The following is a 14,068-nucleotide window of genomic DNA, read 5'->3' on the forward strand; positions in this document are numbered from 1 at the left end:
TGCAACATTTTCCGGCCTTCTGCCATCCCATCCCATTCATAATGGTTTAGTTATTGCCCCAAATCTCCCAGCCCACAGAGACGCCTCTGTGTCCGTGCACTTTCTGACACCTTCATCGGACACCTGTACCGCCACGCAACAGATCTCTTTTAAAGGGAGAGGTTTATTAGACACACACCCTTTGGGCATCACGATGGCCGATCATGCTCATTACCAGCGGTACAACGACAGGACCGCTGCGGGCCTCCACCAGAGTTTCCTCTGGGTTCGCCCTGCTCGGTTATAGTTCACCATCTTTTGCAACATTTTCCGGCCTTCTGCCATCCCATCCCATTCATAATGGGTTAGTTATTGCCCCAAATCTACCAGCCCACAGAGACGCCTCTGTGTCCATGCATTTTCCATGGGCGGGGAGACTTTTAACGTCCCGCTCCACGCCGGCGCAACATTTTCCGGCCGTCGGCCAAACCATCCCATTCTTAATGGGTTTGTTACTGCCCCAGTTCATTCCGCCCACAGAGACGCCTCTGTGTCCGTGCACTTTCTGACACCTTGATCGGACACCTGTACCGCCACGCAACAGATCTCTTTTTCAGGTAGAGGTTTATTAGACACACACCCTGTGGGAATCACGATGGCCGATCAAGCCCGTTACCAGCGGTACAACGACAGGACCGCTGCGGGCCTCCCCCAGAGTTTCCTCTGGGTTCGCCCTGCTCGGGCATAGTTCACCATCTTTTGCAACATTTTCCGGCCTTCTGCCATCCCATCCCATTCATAATGGGTTAGTTATTGCCCCAAATCTCCAAGCCCACAGAGACGCCTCTGTGTCCGTGCACTTTCTGACACCTTCATCGGACACCTGTACCGCCACGCAACAGATCTCTTTTTCAGGGAGAGGTTTATTAGACACACACCCTGTGGGCATCACGATGGCCGATCAAGCTCGTTAACAGCGGTACAACGACAGGACCGCTGCGGGCCTCCACCAGAGTTTCCTCTGGGTTCGCCCTGCTCGGGCATAGTTCACCATCTTTTGCAACATTTTCGGGCCTTCTGCCATCCCATCCCATTCATAATGGGTTAGTTATTGCCCCAAATCTCCCAGCCCACAGAGACGCCTCTGTGTCAGTGCACTTTCTGACACCTTCCTGTACCGCCACGCAACAGATCTCTTTTTCAGGGAGAGGTTTATTAGACACACACCCTGTGGGCATCACGTTGGCCGATCAAGCTCGTTGCAAGCGGTACAACGACAGGACCGCTGCGGGCCTCCACCAGAGTTTTCTCTGGGTTCGCCCTGCTCGGGCATAGTTCACCATCTTTTGCAACATTTTCCGGCCTTCTGCCATCCCATCCCATTCATAATGGGTTAGTTATTGCCCCAAATCTCCCAGCCCACAGACGCCTCTGTGTCCATGCATTTTCCATGGGCTGGGAGACTTTTAACGTCCCGCTCCACGCCGGCGCAACATTTTCCGGCCATCTGCCAAACCATCCCATTCGTAATGGGTTAGTTATTGCCCCAAATCCCTCAGACCACAGAGACGCCTCTGTGTCCGTGCACTTTCTGACACCATCGGACACATGTACCGCCACGCAACAGATCTCTTTTTCAGGGAGAGGTTTATTAGACACACACCCTGTGGGCATCACGTTGGCCGGTCAAGCTCGTTACCAGCGGTACAACGACAGGACCACTTTGGGCCTCCACCAGAGTTTCCTGTGGGTTCGCCCTGCTCGGGCATAGTTCACCATCTTTTGCAACAATTTCCGGCCTCCTGCCATCCCATTCATAATGGGTTAGTTATTGCCCCAAATCTACCAGCCCACAGAGACGCCTCTGTGTCCATGCATTTTCCATGGGCGGGGAGACTTTTAACGTCCCGTTCCACGCCGGCGCAACATTTTCCGGCCGTCTGCCAAACCATCCCATTCGTAATGGGTTTGTTACTGCCGCAGTTAACTCAGCCCACAGAGACGCCTCTGTGTCCATGCACTTTCTGACACCTTTATCGGACACCTGTACCGCCACGCAACAGATCTCTTTTTCAGGGAGAAGTTTATTAGACACACACCCTGTGGGCATCACGATGGCCGATCAAGCTCGTTACCAGTGGTACAACGACAGGACCGCTGCGGGCCTCCACCAGAGTTTCCTCTGGGTTCGCCCTGCTCGGGCATAGTTCACCATCTTTTGCAACATTTTCCGGCCTTCTGCCATCCCATCCCATTCATAATGGGTTAGTTATTGCCCCAAATCTCCCAGCCCACAGAGACGCCTCTGTGTCCATGCATTTTCCATGGGTGGGGAGACTTTTAACGTCACGTTCCACGCCGGCACAACATTTTCCGGCCGTCTGCCAAACCATCCCATTCGTAATGGGTTTGTTACTGCCCCAGTTCACTCAGCCCACAGAGACGCCTCTGTGTCCGTGCACTTTCTGACACCTTCATCGGACACCTGTACCGCCACGCAACAGATCTCTTTTTCAGGTAGAGGTTTATTAGACACACACCCTGTGGGAATCACGATGGCCGATCAAGCCCGTTACCAGCGGTACAACGACAGGACCGCTGCGGGCCTCCCCCAGAGTTTCCTCTGGGTTCGCCCTGCTCGGGCATAGTTCACCATCTTTTGCAACATTTTCCGGCCTTCTGCCATCCCATCCCATTCATAATGGGTTAGTTATTGCCCCAAATCTCCAAGCCCACAGAGACGCCTCTGTGTCCGTGCACTTTCTGACACCTTCATCGGACACCTGTACCGCCACGCAACAGATCTCTTTTTCAGGGAGAGGTTTATTAGACACACACCCTGTGGGCATCACGATGGCCGATCAAGCTCGTTAACAGCGGTACAACGACAGGACCGCTGCGGGCCTCCACCAGAGTTTCCTCTGGGTTCGCCCTGCTCGGGCATAGTTCACCATCTTTTGCAACATTTTCCGGCCTTCTGCCATCCCATCCCATTCATAATGGGTTAGTTATTGCCCCAAATCTCCAAGCCCACAGAGACGCCTCTGTGTCAGTGCACTTTCTGACACCTTCCTGTACCGCCACGCAACAGATCTCTTTTTCAGGGAGAGGTTTATTAGACACACACCCTGTGGGCATCACGATGGCCGATCAAGCTCGTTACCAGCGGTACAACGACAGGACCGCTGCGGGCCTCCACCAGAGTTTCCTCTGGGTTCGCCCTGCTCGGGCATAGTTCACCATCTTTTGCAACATTTTCCAGCCTTCTGCCATCCCATCCCATTCATAATGGGTTAGTTACTGCCCCAAATCTCCCAGCCCACAGAGACGCCTCTGTGTCCGTGCACTTTCTGACACCTTCATCGGAAACCTGTAACGCCACGCAACAGATCTCTTTTTCAGGGAGAAGTTTATTAGACACACACCCTGTGGGTATCACGATGGCCGATCAAGCTCGTTACCAGCGGTACAACGACAGGACCGCTGCGGGCCTCCACCAGAGTTTCCTCTGGGTTCGCCCTAATCGGGCATAGTTCACCATCTTTTTCAACATTTTCTGGCCTTCTGCCATCCCATCCCATTCATAATGGGTTAGTTATTGCCCCAAATCTCCCAGCCCACAGAGACGCTTCTGTGTCCATGCATTTTCCATGGGCGGGGAGACTTTTAACGTCCCGCTCCACGCCGGCACAACATTTTCCGGCCGTCTGCCAAACCATCCCATTCGTAATGGGTTTGTTACTGCCCCAGTTCACTCAGCCCACAGAGACGCCTCTGTGTCCGTGCACTTTCTGACACCTTCCTGTACCGCCGCGCAACAGATCTCTTTTTCAGGGAGAGGTTTATTAGACACACACCCTGTGCGCATCACGTTGGCCGATCAAGCTCGTTGCAAGCGGTACAACGACAGGACCGCTGCGGGCCTCCACCAGAGTTTTCTCTGGGTTCGCCCTGCTCGGGCATAGTTCACCGTCTTTTGCAACATTTTCCGGCCTTCTGCCATCCCATCCCATTCATAATGGGTTAGTTATTGCCCCAAATCTCCCAGCCCACAGACGCCTCTGTGTCCATGCATTTTCCATGGGCGGGGAGACTTTTAACGTCCCGCTCCACGCCGGCGCAACATTTTCCGGCCGTCTGCCAAACCATCCCATTCGTAATGGGTTTGTTACTGCCTCAGTTAACTCAGCCCACAGAGACGCCTCTGTGTCCATGCACTTTCTGACACCTTTATCGGAAACCTGTACCGCCACGCAACAGATCTCTTTTTCAGGGAGAAGTTTATTAGACACACACCCTGTGGGCATCACGATGGCCGATCAAGCTCGTTACCAGCGGTACAACGACAGGACCGCTGCGGGCCTCCACCAGAGTTTCCTCTGGGTTCGCCCTGCTCGGGCATAGTTCATCTTTTGCAACATTTTCCGGCCTTCTGCCATCCCATCCCATTCATAATGGGTTAGTTATTGCCCCAAATCTCCCAGCCCACAGAGACGCCTCTGTGTCCATGCATTTTCCATGGGCGGGGAGACTTTTAACGTCCCGCTCCACGCCGGCACAACATTTTCCAGCCGTCTGCTAAACCATCCCATTCGTAATGGGTTTGTTACTGCCCCAGTTCACTCAGCCCACAGAGACGCCTCTGTGTCCGTGCACTTTCTGACACCTTGAACGGACACCTGTACCGCCACGCAACAGATCTCTTTTTCAGGGAGAGGTTTATTAGACACACACCCTGTGGGCATCACGATGGCCGATCAAGCTCGTTACCAGCGGTACAACGACAGGACCGCTGCGGGCCTCCACCAGAGTTTCCTCTGGGTTCGCCCTGCTCGGGCATAGTTCACCATCTTTTGCAACATTTTCCAGCCTTCTGCCATCCCATCCCATTCATAATGGGTTAGTTACTGCCCCAAATCTCCCAGCCCACAGAGACGCCACTGTGTCCGTGCACTTTCTGACACCTTCATCGGAAACCTGTAACGCCACGCAACAGATCTCTTTTTCAGGGAGAAGTTTATTAGACACACACCCTGTGGGCATCACGATGGCCGATCAAGCTCGTTACCAGCGGTACAACGACAGGACCGCTGCGGGCCTCCACCAGAGTTTCCTCTGGGTTCGCCCTGCTCGGGCATAGTTCACCATCTTTTGCAACATTTTCCGGCCTTCTGCCATCCCATCCCATTCATAATGGGTTAGTAATTGCCCCAAATCTCCCAGCCCACAGACGCCTCTGTGTCCATGCATTTTCCATGGGCGGGGAGACTTTTAACGTCCCGCTCCACGCCGGCGCAACATTTTCCGGCCGTCTGCCAAACCATCCCATTCGTAATGGGTTTGTTACTGCCCCAGTTAACTTAGCCCACAGAGACGCCTCTGTGTCCATGCACTTTCTGACACCTTTATCGGACACCTGTACCGCCACGCAACAGATCTCTTTTTCAGGGAGAAGTTTATTAGACACACACCGTGTGGACATCACGATGGCCGATCAAGCTCGTTACTAGCGGTACAACGACAGGACCGCTGTGGGCCTCCACCAGAGTTTTCTCTGGGTTCGCCCTGCGGTCATAGTTCACCATCTTTTGCAACATTTTCCGGCCTTCTGCCATCCCATCCCATTCATGATGGGTTAGTTATTGCCCCAAATCTCCCAGCCCACAGAGACGCCTCTGTGTCCATGCATTTTCCATGGGCGGGGAGACTTTTAACGTCCCGCTCCAAGCCGGCGCAACATTTTCCGGCCGTCTGCCAAACCATCCCATTCGTAATGGGTTTGTTACTGCCCCAGTTCACTCAGCCCACAGAGACGCCTCTGTGTCCGTGCACTTTTTGACACCTTCATCGGACACCTGTACCGCCACGCAACAGGTCTCTTTTTCAGGGAGAGGTTTATTAGACACACACCCTGTGGGCATCACGATGGCCGATCAAGCTCGTTACCAGCGGTACAACGACAGGACCGCTGCGGGCCTCCACCAGAGTTTCCTCTGGGTTCGCCCTGCTCGGCCTAGTTCACCATCTTTTGCAACATTTTCCGGCCTTCTGCCATCCCATCCCATTCATAATGGGTTAGTTATTGCCCCAAATCTCCCAGCCCACAGAGACGCCTCTGTGTCCATGCATTTTCCATGTGCGGGGAGACTTTTAACGTCCCGCTCCATGCCGGCACAACATTTTCCGGCCGTCTGCCAAACCATCCCATTCGTAATGGGTTTGTTACTGCCCCAGTTCACTCAGCCCACAGAGACGCCTCTGTGTCCGTGCACTTTCTGACACCTTCCTGTACGGCCACGCAACAGATCTCTTTTTCAGGGAGAGGTTTATTAGACACACACCCTGTGGGCATCACGTTGGCCGATCAAGCTCGTTGCAAGCGGTACAACGACAGGACCGCTGTGGGCCTCCACCAGAGTTTCCTCTGGGTTCGCCCTGCTCGGGCATAGTTCACCATCTTTTGCAACGTTTTCCGGCCTTCTGCCATCCCATCCCATTCATAATGGGTTAGTTATTGCCCCAAATCTCCCAGCCCACAGAGACGCCTTTGTGTCCGTGCACTTTCTGACACCTTCATCGGACACCTGTACCGCCACGCAACAGATCTCTTTTTCAGGGAGAAGTTTATTAGACACACACCGTGTGGGCATCACGATGGCCGATCAAGCTCGTTACCAGCGGTACAACGACAGGACCGCTGCGGGCCTCCACTAGAGTTTCCTCTGGGTTCGCCCTGCTCGGGCATAGTTCACCATCTTTTGCAACATTTTCCGGCCTTCTGCCATCCCATCCCATTCATAATGGGTTAGTTATTGCCCCAAATCTCCCAGCCCACAGACGCCTCTGTGTCCGTGCACTTTCTGACACCTTCATCGGACACCTGTACCGCCACGCAACAGATCTCTTTTTCAGGGAGAGGTTTATTAGACACACACCCTGTGGGCATAACGTTGGCCGATCAAGCTCGTTGCAAGCGGTACAACGACAGGACCGCTGTGGGCCTCCACCAGAGTTTTCTCTGGGTTCGCCCTGCTCGGGCATAGTTCACCATCTTTTGCAACATTTTCCGGCCTTCTGCCATCCCATCCCATTCATGATGGGTTAGTTATTGCCCCAAATCTCCCAGCCCACAGAGACGCCTCTGTGTCCATGCATTTTCCATGGGCGGGGAGACTTTTAACGTCCCGCTCCAAGCCGGCGCAACATTTTCCGGCCGTCTGCCAAACCATCCCATTCGTAATGGGTTTGTTACTGCCCCAGTTCACTCAGCCCACAGAGACGCCTCTTTGTCCGTGCACTTTTTGACACCTTCATCGGACACCTGTACCGCCACGCAACAGGTCTCTTTTTCAGGGAGAGGTTTATTAGACACACACCCTGTGGGCATCACGATGGCCGATCAAGCTCGTTACCAGCGGTACAACGACAGGACCGCTGCGGGCCTCCACCAGAGTTTCCTCTGGGTTCGCCCTGCTCGGCCTAGTTCACCATCTTTTGCAACATTTTCCGGCCTTCTGCCATCCCATCCCATTCATAATGGGTTAGTTATTGCCCCAAATCTCCCAGCCCACAGAGACGCCTCTGTGTCCATGCATTTTCCATGTGCGGGGAGACTTTTAACGTCCCGCTCCACGCCGGCACAACATTTTCCGGCCGTCTGCCAAACCATCCCATTCGTAATGGGTTTGTTACTGCCCCAGTTCACTCAGCCCACAGAGACGCCTCTGTGTCCGTGCACTTTCTGACACCTTCCTGTACGGCCACGCAACAGATCTCTTTTTCAGGGAGAGGTTTATTAGACACACACCCTGTGGGCATCACGTTGGCCGATCAAGCTCGTTGCAAGCGGTACAACGACAGGACCGCTGTGGGCCTCCACCAGAGTTTCCTCTGGGTTCGCCCTGCTCGGGCATAGTTCACCATCTTTTGCAACGTTTTCCGGCCTTCTGCCATCAAATCCCATTCATAATGGGTTAGTTATTGCCCCAAATCTCCCAGCCCACAGAGACGCCTTTGTGTCCGTGCACTTTCTGACACCTTCATCGGACACCTGTACCGCCACGCAACAGATCTCTTTTTTCAGGGAGAAGTTTATTAGACACACACCGTGTGGGCATCACGATGGCCGATCAAGCTCGTTACCAGCGGTACAACGACAGGACCGCTGCGGGCCTCCACTAGAGTTTCCTCTGGGTTCGCCCTGCTCGGGCATAGTTCACCATCTTTTGCAACATTTTCCGGCCTTCTGCCATCCCATCCCATTCATAATGGGTTAGTTATTGCCCCAAATCTCCCAGCCCACAGACGCCTCTGTGTCCGTGCACTTTCTGACACCTTCATCGGACACCTGTACCGCCAAGCAACAGATCTCTTTTTCAGGGAGAGGTTTTTTAGACACACACCCTGTGGGCATAACGTTGGCCGATCAAGCTTGTTGCAAGCGGTACAACGACAGGACCGCTGTGGGCCTCCACCAGAGTTTTCTCTGGGTTCGCCCTGCTCGGGCATAGTTCACCATCTTTTGCAACATTTTCCGGCCTTCTGCCATCCCATCCCATTCATGATGGGTTAGTTATTGCCCCAAATCTCCCAGCCCACAGAGACGCCTCTGTGTCCATGCATTTTCCATGGGCGGGGAGACTTTTAACGTCCCGCTCCAAGCCGGCGCAACATTTTCCGGCCGTCTGCCAAACCATCCCATTCGTAATGGGTTTGTTACTGCCCCAGTTCACTCAGCCCACAGAGACGCCTCTGTGTCCGTGCACTTTTTGACACCTTCATCGGACACCTGTACCGCCACGCAACAGGTCTCTTTTTCAGGGAGAGGTTTATTAGACACACACCCTGTGGGCATCACGATGGCCGATCAAGCTCGTTACCAGCGGTACAACGACAGGACCGCTGCGGGCCTCCACCAGAGTTTCCTCTGGGTTCGCCCTGCTCGGCCTAGTTCACCATCTTTTGCAACATTTTCCGGCCTTCTGCCATCCCATCCCATTCATAATGGGTTAGTTATTGCCCCAAATCTCCTAGCCCACAGAGACGCCTCTGTGTCCATGCATTTTCCATGTGCGGGGAGACTTAACGTCCCGCTCCACGCCGGCACAACATTTTCCGGCCGTCTGCCAAACCATCCCATTCGTAATGGGTTTGTTACTGCCCCAGTTCACTCAGCCCACAGAGACGCCTCTGTGTCCGTGCACTTTCTGACACCTTCCTGTACGGCCACGCAACAGATCTCTTTTTCAGGGAGAGGTTTATTAGACACACACCCTGTGGGCATCACGTTGGCCGATCAAGCTCGTTGCAAGCGGTACAACGACAGGACCGCTGTGGGCCTCCACCAGAGTTTCCTCTGGGTTCGCCCTGCTCGGGCATAGTTCACCATCTTTTGCAACGTTTTCCGGCCTTCTGCCATCCCATCCCATTCATAATGGGTTAGTTATTGCCCCAAATCTCCCAGCCCACAGAGACGCCTCTGTGTCCATGCATTTTCCATGGGCGGGGAGACTTTTAACGTCCCGCTCCAAGCCGGCGCAACATTTTCCGGCCGTCTGCCAAACCATCCCATTACGAATGGGTTTGTTACTGCCCCAGTTCACTCAGCCCACAGAGACGCCTCTGTGTCCGTGCACTTTTTGACACCTTCATCGGACACCTGTACCGCCACGCAACAGATCTCTTTTTCAGGGAGAGGTTTATTAGACACACACCCTGTGGGCATCACGATGGCCGATCAAGCTCGTTACCAGCGGTACAACGACAGGACCGCTGCGGGCCTCCACCAGAGTTTCCTCTGGGTTCGCCATGCTCGGGCATAGTTCACCATCTTTTGCAACATTTTCCGGCCTTCTGCCATCCCATCCCATTCATATTGGGTTAGTTATTGCCCCAAATCTCCCAGCCCACAGAGACGCCTCTGTGTCCGTGCACTTTCTGACACCTTATTCGGACACCTGTACCGCCACGCAACAGATCTCTTTTTCAGGGAGAGGTTTATTAGACACACAACCTGTGGGCATCACGTTGGCCGATCAAGCTCGTTGCAAGCGGTACAACGACAGGACCGCTGCGGGCCTCCACCAGAGTTTTCTCTGGGTTCGCCCTGCTCGGGCATAGTTCACCATCTTTTGCAACATTTTCCGGCCTTCTGCCATCCCATCCCATTCATAATGGGTTAGTTATTGCCCCAAATCTCCCAGCCCACAGACGCCTCTGTGTCCATGCATTTTCCATGGGCGGGGAGACTTTTAACGTCCCGCTCCACGCCGGCGCAACATTTTCCGGCCGTCTGCCAAACCATCCCATTCGTAATGGGTTTGTTACTGCCCCAGTTAACTCAGCCCACAGAGACGCCTCTGTGTCCATGCACTTTCTGACACCTTTATCGGACACCTGTACCGCCACGCAACAGATCTCTTTTTCAGGGAGAAGTTTATTAGACACACACCCTGTGGGCATCACGATGGCTGATCAAGCTCGTTACCAGCGGTACAACGACAGGACCGCTGCGGGCCTCCACCAGAGTTTCCTCTGGGTTCGCTCTGCTCGGGCATAGTTCACCATCTTTTGCAACATTTTCCGGCCTTCTGCCATCCCATCCCATTCATAATGGGTTAGTTATTGCCCCAAATCTCCCAGCCCACAGAGACGCCTCTGTGTCCATGCATTTTCCATGGGCGGGGAGACTTTTAACGTCCCGCTCCACGCCGGCACAACATTTTCCAGCCGTCTGCCAAACCATCCCATTCGTAATGGGTTTGTTACTGCCCCAGTTCACTCAGCCCACAGAGACGCCTCTGTGTCCATGCACTTTCTGACACCTTCATCGGACACCTGTACCGCCACGCAACAGATCTCTTTTTCATGGAGCGGTTGATTAGACACACACCCTGTGGGCATCACGTTGGCCGATCAAGCTCGTTACCAGCGGTACAACGACAGGACCGCTGTGGGCCTCCACCAGAGTTTCCTCTGGGTTTGCCCTGCTCGGGCATAGTTCACCATCTTTTGCAACATTTTCCGGCCTTCTGTCATCCCATCCCATTCATAATGGGTTAGTTATTGCCCCAAATCTCCCAGCCCACAGAGACGCCTCTGTGTCCGTGCACTTTCTGACACCTTCATCGGACACCTGTACCGCCACGCAACAGATCTCTTTTTCAGGGAGAGGTTTATTAGACACACACCCTGTGGGCATCACGTTGGCCGATCAAGCTCGTTACCGGCGGTACAACGACAGGACCGCTGCGGGCCTCCACCAGAGTTTTCTCTGGGTTCGCCCTGCTCGGGCATAGTTCACCATCTTTTGCAACATTTTCCGGCCTTCTTCCATCCCATCCCATTCATAATGGGTTAGTTACTGCCCAAAATCTCCCAGCCCACAGAGACGCCTCTGTGTCCATGCATTTTCCATGGACAGGGAGACTTTTAACGTCCCGCTCCACGCCGGCGCAACATTTTCCGGCCATCTGCCAAACCATCCCATTCGTAATGGGTTTGTTACTGCCCCAGTTCACTCAGCCCACAGAGACGCCTCTGTGTCCGTGCACTTTCTGACATCTTCATCGGACACCTGTACCGCCACGCAACAGATCTCTTTTTCAGGGAGAGGTTTATTAGACACACACCCTGTGTGCATCACGTTGATTTATGTTTATAACATGGATTTATTTGTGTATGTTGAAAATAGAACAGGGCCTAATATATTAATTTTTTTAATCGCATAGTTAATGTCAATCGGAAAATTTTGTGGGGAAAAAAAATCGCAATTAGATTATTTTCCATAACCGCTCAGCCCTAATTGACACCACATGTTTGATGTGAAAAGTGTCAATGCCAAATGTCAATAAAGTAGGCAAGAAAAAAGTATGTTTTATCTCGTTTCGGCCGGGCTATTGGTCAAAATTGATGGTTTTACCTGTATATGTTATTGCCGCATACCCATCCATCTTCCTTCTCTGTGGCGTTAAGCAAGCGTAGTCGTCTTATTTTGATACTCCACTCTTGTCTTTATTTGTTACAGAACAGAGTTACATCCGTCTCCAGCAGTATCATCGTGCTTGCCAATGTCGCCAAATGTTTTCCTGAAAATAGAGGCTGTATAATTAGAAAACATGTCACCATTGTGGCCAAAATAATCAAGATAAATTATATTATTGTAACATGAAATATTAGGAAAAGGGTCTAACTTGCATTGTATCGTATTGTCGAACTCAAGCTTGAACCAGTCTGGTTCAAAGAGAAACCTGAACACTTTCATGCAGGCCAAGACTTTTAGTCCAAACGTGTACAGCTAATGGGTGGATTACTTAAAGGTGCAATGATTGTGCAGTTAAAAAATGTTAATATTAAAGCAGGGTTTACCAATTGCGATCCTCGAGGTATATGGATATGGCACCCAACGCTGCAAACAACAAAGCCCTATGCGCGGCCCCGCTGTGGCCAATTGGGCATCAGTATTATAAAGGGAAGTGACCTGAGAATAACAATACAAAAACAATAACAAAAAATACGAAAATAAGTTAGCCTACCCTTCACAACCCTGCTAGCCCAGCTAGACAGGTCGACGGTAGAGCGGACTAAATAAAAAGGCAGCCTATAATCTATCTAAAAGGACAGCAGGTAGCAGCAGAAAAAATACTTTAAAAAAACAGACAAAATGACAGTATTTACAATCATAAACAGTTTTTAAAATGTATTTAATGAATACTGAAAAGCATGTAAAAAAAAATAATTATCATCATTATTATTGGAAATTGGGGGGATAGATGGAAGTCGACGTATTTTCTAGCCTCTTCCCACTATCTCAAACGGTCCCAAACGCCACTTTTATACTGGTCACCATTACTAACACACGCACAGACTATTCAATAGTTTGGTATTTAGCACTTAGCGCCAAAACAAACTGTCAAACAAATGAGACTGAGTCGTGTGAAGCTTCGAACGTCATCGGTTACGTGATACTTGCAGAATGATACAAACTCCGAAACACTGATTGACGAAATCCGAAACAAGCGTCAAGGTATCTGTTTCATTGAACCATCTACCATAATTATTTGCAAAGACTAACAACCCCGCTACAACACAGCCGAAGGACTTTCTCTGTGTCCAAATTCTCATGGTTGGGTCCCCCGAAGGCCAAATTTGTCGACCGTATGACGTCAGCCCCGGCGATACTCAACAAGACACGGACTTACATATGAATGGACTGTCAATGCTGCTTGTCGGTAACACGTTGACTTAATGGAGAAAATACCGGTAAGGGTACCAGATCTACAGACGGAGTGGTAATGGCTCATTGACAAACCATTTATATATAAATTCCGTGAGTGTAGTCGAGTCGCGCCGGGATGTACTCAACGGTCGACAAACTCGGCCTTCGCGGACCGAGCCTTGTGAATTTGGACACAGCCAACCTAAACCCGCTCACACACTTACACACACAAATATTACCGACCTGGTTTCCAAATGTGCTGTTTTCCGTCGTCCATTCCGTTTCTCCGCATTTTTTCCGCGGTTATTGGGTGCAGATCCGCACAGAAACCACCGTTTCCGCAATAACGCTCGTGTCCAACAAACATTTCTCCGGCATCCCCCTCGGTACGTGTCCTTACTGTCGAGTGTCAAACCGTTCAAATGCTCACTTCCGGATTATAAAGCGTCATGCGCGGGAAAATGGTGTGTGACGTCGTTGTGATTGACATCATGGAAAAATACTGGTCTGGGTACTAGCTAGACTCGGGATGCTGGCGTGTGACGTCATGGAAAAACACTGGTCTGGTCCTTCGGCTCCCCGGCCTGCACAACTGTACCGAAGACGTCACGCAGCAGGATTGGCTGGAAATCGTGATGGAGAAAAATATATATAATAATAAAATCACATTTCAGAATACTGTGTTACGTATGATTTGTACTTAAGGTCTTTTTAAACAATCTTAAGGGTTAAACGCGTACGAGTTTACAGCTAGACAGCGAGCTGGGCTCTGGGTGCCAGTGGTACCGTCACTTGTCTTCAATGCAGGCCTCGTGGCTTTTCCCGGGCCCAGCTGCGGATAGTGGAAACGCCGAACCATCGCATGTTTCGCGA

General features: G+C 51.8%; 1 long non-coding RNA gene across 1 annotated transcript; it reads right to left on the reverse strand.

The window, feature by feature from the left end:
- Window positions 1-11,652: 11,652 nt before the first annotated feature.
- LOC144036688 (uncharacterized) lies at window positions 11,653-13,774 on the reverse strand. Its single transcript, XR_013288706.1, has 3 exons — window positions 13,439-13,774; window positions 12,346-12,457; window positions 11,653-12,065 (listed from the first exon to the last, which is right to left on the reverse strand). It is a non-coding gene; the product is annotated as an uncharacterized LOC144036688 (long non-coding RNA).
- Window positions 13,775-14,068: the final 294 nt, after the last annotated feature.

The sequence above is a fragment of the Vanacampus margaritifer genome, chromosome 16 (assembly GCF_051991255.1).
Source record: "Vanacampus margaritifer isolate UIUO_Vmar chromosome 16, RoL_Vmar_1.0, whole genome shotgun sequence".
NCBI classification, from domain to species: Eukaryota; Metazoa; Chordata; class Actinopteri; order Syngnathiformes; family Syngnathidae; genus Vanacampus; species Vanacampus margaritifer.